Source organism: Otolemur garnettii, unplaced genomic scaffold (assembly GCF_000181295.1).
Source record: "Otolemur garnettii isolate 467f Iridium unplaced genomic scaffold, OtoGar3 scaffold00001, whole genome shotgun sequence".
Lineage (NCBI taxonomy): Eukaryota > Metazoa > Chordata > Mammalia > Primates > Galagidae > Otolemur > Otolemur garnettii.
Genome location: NW_003852396.1, coordinates 32,799,060 through 32,805,824, shown reverse-complemented (window position 1 = coordinate 32,805,824; position 6,765 = coordinate 32,799,060). Strand labels below are relative to the sequence as shown.

The window sequence follows — 6,765 nt, the reverse complement described above, 5'->3', positions numbered from 1 at the left end:
CTATAAACAAATGTTTTTTTAAGTTTTGCCTTGGGGTCATCAATTAGTTAAATATGACTAGCTCTGTGTGCTTTAATTCTATAGGTAAAACAAAAGATATTATTTAGGAGTCAAATCTTACTGCCTTGAAAGCAAAACTAAAACTTCATATTTTAGCACTCAGTGAACTTGAGAAAGCATAGATTCTCATCAAGAACAAGGTTGTTTCAGAGTGACATTGTGTTATTTAAGTAGGATAATGAAAAATCAAGAATCTCCCTTAGGGAAGAATATCTTAGACATTCCATCTCGAATTTGTTTGGTCTTTACTCCATATATGATAGGATTGAGCAAAGGTGGGACAAGTAGGTAAAGGTTTGACAGAAGAATATGAATGTAGGATGGAATGTGGACCTTAAACCTATGTGTAAAGAAAGAGAAGAAACCCAGGGCATAAAACTCAAGGAAGACAACAATGTGGGCGATGCAGGTGTTGAAGGCCTTTAGCCTAGCTTCCTTTTGAGGAAGATTAAAGACAGTTATAAAAATTCGAATGTAGGACAAAGTGATGCATATTATGTCTAGTCCAAGTATACTGAAAGCTACAAATAAACCATAGATCTTATTGATACGAACATCTTCTGCTGCCAACTTCACGACAGCCATATGCTCACAGTATGAATGGGAGATCACAGTAGTCTAGTCTGGTAGAATTTCAGCCGGCATTTGATCAGGATGAGACAGGGAGCGACAAGAAGGCCAGCTCTAAGTATCACCCCAACCCCAATCTTAATAAGAAGTTGGTGGCTAAAAATGGTTGCATGTCTCAGAGGATCACAGATTGCCACATAGCGGTCCAGAGCCATGGCCACTAAAATACTTGACTCAATACCCTGGTATGTGTGGATGAACCACATCTGCAAGAGACAGGCATCAAAGTATATCTTTTCCAAATGAAACCAGAATATTCCTAGCATTTTAGGTAGGATGGAGGTACTGAGAACAATGTCTGTTGCTCCAAGCATTGCCAGGAAGATGTACATGGGTTCATGGAGGCTGCGCTCAGCTTTGATGACAACCAGGAGCAGGGAATTACCAAACAAAGCAAGGATATACATGGTACAGAAAGGGATTCCAATCCAGAATTGCACAGATTCCAAGCCCGGGATACCAACAAGCGTCAGCACAGGAGGCCTGAAGACTGTACCATTTTGCTTGAGCATGTTGGCTTAAGGATCCTTGGCTGGTACCTTCTGATTCAGGCTGGCCGTGTTTGTTGGTACCTCTTTTCTGTTCTCTGTTCTCACCTAGATTTATACAACCAGAGACTGAATCTTGTTTCACAGGGAATTTCTCAGGCATACCCAATTACTGCTGAGTTAACTAAGTAGGTACAGGAATACCTAGATAGATTAGACAGATAGATAGTCATTATTAATATTATTTTTTTTTTTTAGGCAGTCTCACTCCCTTACCTTGAGTAGAGTGTGTGGCATCATAGCTCACAGTAACCTCAAATGCTTCTGCTCAAGAGATCCTCTTCCCTCAGCCTCCCAAGTAGATGAGACAATAGGCTCCCTTCACAATGCCCACATAGTGTTTCTATTTTTAATAGAGACAAGGATTCTCACTCTTGCTTGGGTTGGTCTCAAATTCCTGATCTCAAGAAATCCACACACCTTGGCCTCTCAGAGTGCTAGGATTACAGGTGTAAGCCCCTGAGCCTGATCTGACTCCTGGCTTCTTATGTTTTTATCTCAGTTTTCAGTTCTCTGTTCTATCTATTCTTTTCTCTCTTCCTCCCTCTTTCTGTCTCTCAGTCTCTCTCTGTTTCTCTCTGTATTTGTGTCTATGCCTCTCTACTTTTCTCTCTCTCTCTCTCTCTCTCACACACACACTCTCAAGGCGTACATACATTCATGCTAGAGAGAAGATATATTGCTCCTAATGTAAGGGCATGTGGTTTGTTTATCATTAATTAAAATTATCTTATAGAACAGCAGCTTGGCTTTATATGATAATAAGATAGGGATACTCAACTGATTTATAATTGTATCTTCACATTTTTGTCCTTACTAGAAGTATTTATTCAGTCAATCAACAGGTTAGCGAAAAGAAAATAAGAGGGAATTTCACTATTTCAGGAGCGACACTCAACATTGGATAAGAAATGCAAACAGTGTAACCTAATCACTTGTACACTCATATTAATTTGAAATTAAAAAAAAACTAAAGATATAGTAAAGTAGCATCCTTGCTATCAAGGACAATGTTGTATTATAAGTGTCATTTAAAAAATATACATCTTAGACATACAGATGCAATATAGTATGGTTTTAATTCTGTTTTCTCTCAACGGTGGTATGTGAAGGAAATTTTTTATGGAAACTTGGAAGGAATTATAGATCTTAGAGGTAAATAATAAACGATGACATATTGAAATATTTCTATGAAAATTTGTAATGGAAAATTTTGTACTGGGAAAAATTTGGCTTGTTAGAATAATGGCCACAAATGGACAGTTGTTATGCAGTTTATTATTTTCTAGAAAAATTTCTATTCTAAAAATCTCATCATTAAATATCTTTAATTTGAAATGTTCACATATAAAAAACTGTTCTTAGACAATATGAGTTTATAAAATCCATCATAAATTATCAACACAAGGAACAAGATACTAAAGTACATTAAACAGTATCGAATTGGTAATGTTTGTTCAGTGGGATTTACCTTAAGATATATTTTTTAATTAAAAATAAACATTTTTTATATATTTCCTATTAATATATTTCATAACAAAAAGTCTTATTCTCGGGCAGCATGTGTGGCTCAGTGAGTAGGGCAACCTGGCCCCAGCCAAACTGCAGCAAAAAAATAGCCGGGTATTGTGGAGGGCGCTTGTAGTCCAGCTACTTGGGAAGCTGAAACAAAAAAGTCATGTAAGCCCAAGATCTGGGGGTTGCTGTGAGGTGTGATGCCATGGCACTCTACCAAAGGCGACAAAGTGAGACTCTGTCTCTAAAAAAAAAAAGTCTTATTCTTTACGTCAGTAGAGTATGGTACAGTATCTTTAAATTCTTGTTTAACCTGACATTGGCAAGAATAAAGAATAAAGTTTTCCTTGGCAAGATTTAATACACAAATGTGTTAAAATAATGAAGTAAATTTAAATTATATAAACTTTTCTCTTTAATAAAAATGTGGTCATTTTTCATAGTCCTAATGCATATATTTTTATTATTTTTGTCTCTTTAAATTATTTTTTCATACACCACCCTTAAATATTATTACACAGCTCAGTTTCCTATTCCTCAATTTCATTCATTCTTCTATGGAAGGTTATATATGCCAATTTATAAATTTTTTCCTGCAATACTCATTTAAAAGATACCATTGTAATCCCATAGAAGTTTTTTTTTTTTCCTTACACATTGAAAGACATTCACCACTAGTACAAAATTTAATTCATATCAGAATCTATTTATTTAGTATCCTTATCGATGGAGGCACTGTGCAGGTCTGGGTATAGAAAACTAAAGCTGCGGAGCTTACTTGTAGCATGAAATAAGTCTACATTCTTTGGAGTCCTTTATTTTACATTTACATTTCATATCTGAATAATTGTCCCTATAACTTGACTCTATCATGAATCCAGATATTAAGGCTTCAAATTAATACTACTGTTGCTTCTCATATATATACACATGTGTATATATATAATACTAGTTTTATCTTTTTCACATTCCTAAATAACTAGTTCTAGTAATTTTTCTCACTCAATTTAATTATACTCCAACAAGCTCTGGGCCAGATATAAGAATATGATACTTTCAACATATATTATCCATTCGTTTGTTGAATTTCCATGTAAACACAAAGCATATTCCCTTGACATATTGAGAGTTGCACATACACTGGATGGTTTCCTCTAACGTTATCTTCATTAAAGAATTAACTGAGTGTGGGCAGTGTCTCACACCTGTAATCCCAGCACTCTGGAAGACCGAGGTGGGTGGATCACCTGAACTCATGAGTTTGAGACTAGCCGGAGCAACAGTGATAACCCGTCTCTAAAAATAGCCAGGCTTTGTGACCAGTGCCTGTAGTTCCAGCTACTTGGGAGGCTGACACAAGAGAATCACTTGAGCCTAAAAGTTTGAGGTTGTGGTGAGCTATGACACTACAGCATCCAACAGAGGATGACAGTGAGACTGTCTCTCAAGAAAAAAAAAAGAATTAACTGAAAACCTTCCTTATTTGATAATCTAACCATTTTCTTAGTTTCTTTATGCGGTAATCCAGAACTGTAATAAATCTGTAATGACTAAGAAGCATCTGTGCAATCAGTTTAGTTTTCAGATCCTCTTTGAGACTTTATATTCAGGAACCCTATGAGGATTCTTGAGACTGACACAATAATTGACTCTCCATTCTTACTTTATTTTCCCCTTATTCTTGGCTCCTTAATCTCAATAACTCCACTACCATACCATTACAAACCAAGACCACACACATCACACACACTCACAGACACGTGAAATTAAATATGTGAAAAATCATGTAATCAAATGTGTGCCATATTTCTTAACTGATTTTGATGTGTTTTTGATAGTCACTACTCACTTTTGTGACTAAGTTACCTGCACATCTGGCTGGCAGTTTATATCTCCATCATCTGTTTTCATTTTCAACTGTCCATACTTTCACAGAGGTGTTTACTTGTCACCCACATTTCATGATTGCTATTTTCCCAGGTTGTAAATGCTCACAGGCTTTGTTCTTTTGACAGTTTGTGTAAAATTCTTTTCAGACACATCAAGGTGTTCCTGTTGAGAATTAGCTATTCTTTTTGTCATTCACTGCAACCTTCTTTACAAACTTCTTAGTGGTCATTAGAAATGATATTTTGGAATTCTATAAAAATTTTTTAAATGGTACAAAATGTCTTGAACACTTTCCTATGCTCACCACCTATTTCTATTATATTTTTCCGGCACCCATGTTTAACATTCAATTCTCAGCCCAAGCATCATCCCCAGGAAATAACTACTAATATCCTTAAGCAGAATTTGATATTTCTTCTTTGGCTCAATCTGAATGAGAGATTGACTATTTAATAAATACAACTCATTGGTAATTAATGGCTCATTTAGAGTTTACTTTTTTCTGAGTTTAAGTATCAAACTATACAAATTTTAGTACAAATTCAAATCCACTTCCCATGTTTTCAGGTATACATTTGCAGCAGGAATGAAAGACTAAGGTTAGGGAATGTAGAAAACAAAGGTTTTCTACAAAGACTAAGGTTAGGGTAATGCTAAGATTGTTAATATCTCATCATTTAAGCTTCATCTGTTTTTATTTCTGCTTTGCTGACCACAGAAAGAATACATACCTTCCTTATTTGAAGAATTTTAAAATTTTTGATGAGGGAAGAAAAGAAAGAGGAAATTCCCCTTAGATCATGAGGAGATCAATATTACTTTTTAATATTCCTCATGTCCCAGATCAAACAACATACAAAATGTTAATCTCCTTTTCAGAATGCCTACTAAGAGCTGACACTTAATCAGATCTAACTCCTATATATATCATTACATGTTCAATCCCCCATACTCCCTTTGGGTCTCATCTAAATATTTTTCTCTAATTCTCATAGGCACCTATGGAAAAACATACAAGCTTAATTTTCACACTTTCTTATGCAAGTTTCCCATGCATTTACTCATGCTAATGTAGTAACATTCCATACATATAAAGAAATCCATTTTCAGAGGCAAATAAAGAACATAGTATAAAGAGTTGGGCAAGGGCTATGCCATAATTATCCTTACTTAAGAACAAGGAATGAAATTATGTTCTCTCAGGTCAAAACTTTTACCCACTCGCTATTATTCTGATTATTTTTTGTTGTTTGTATGAGGAAGCATACTCAAAGAATTACAACTCTTTATGGGATTGCTAACCTAAATCTGAGCCACTCCAATTCTCCCCATAATGTCTAATGAGAGTAAATCTCAATCCTGGGATGCCTTTAACATTTGATTTTATAAAGGAGAGATGGAAGTCAAAAGATAATATCAGAAATCATAAAATACCTACTCGGGCTTAGAAAGACTTATAATTCAATGTAGTAATGCTGGGAAGAAAAAGGTGAATTCCACTTCATAGATGCCATTTCTAGTGTTCCATTAATGAAGACTATGGGGAGAAACAATTGAAAAGAACCTCAATGAACTCTCTAAATGATGAGAAAGACTTGAGTGTAGGTAATATGCAAATTTTTAAAATTAAAACATAACTGTGTATAACTATAGGGTGCTGTGTGCTAATTTGATACACTGTGGAATGCTTACATCGAGCTGATTAACATAACCATCACTTCACTTACTGTTCTGATATGATATTTATATTCTACTCTTAATAGGTTTGAAATGTACCATTGCATTGTGCACAGTAGATGAGGTCCCACCAAATACCCTCTCTCCTCCAACCCTCTCCTCTCCCCTCCTCTAATCTTTTGCTTTCTGTACTATAATTTTATGTTTTATCATTTGTATGAATGTGTAGGTGATTATATACTGGTTTCATAATAGTACTGAGCTCACTGGGTAATTTTTTCCATTCTTGAGATACTTTACTAAAAAGAATATGTTTCAGTTCCACCCTGGTAAACATAAAAGATGTAAAGTCTTCATCCTTTTTTCTGGTTGCATAGTATTCCATGGTATACATATACCACAATTTATTAATCCATTCATGGGTTGATGGGCACTTGGGCTGCAA

General features: G+C 35.2%; 1 pseudogene; it reads right to left on the bottom strand.

Moving 5' to 3' along the window:
- Nucleotides 1–246: 246 nt before the first annotated feature.
- Nucleotides 247–1,202, bottom strand: LOC100950857 (annotated as a pseudogene).
- Nucleotides 1,203–6,765: the final 5,563 nt, after the last annotated feature.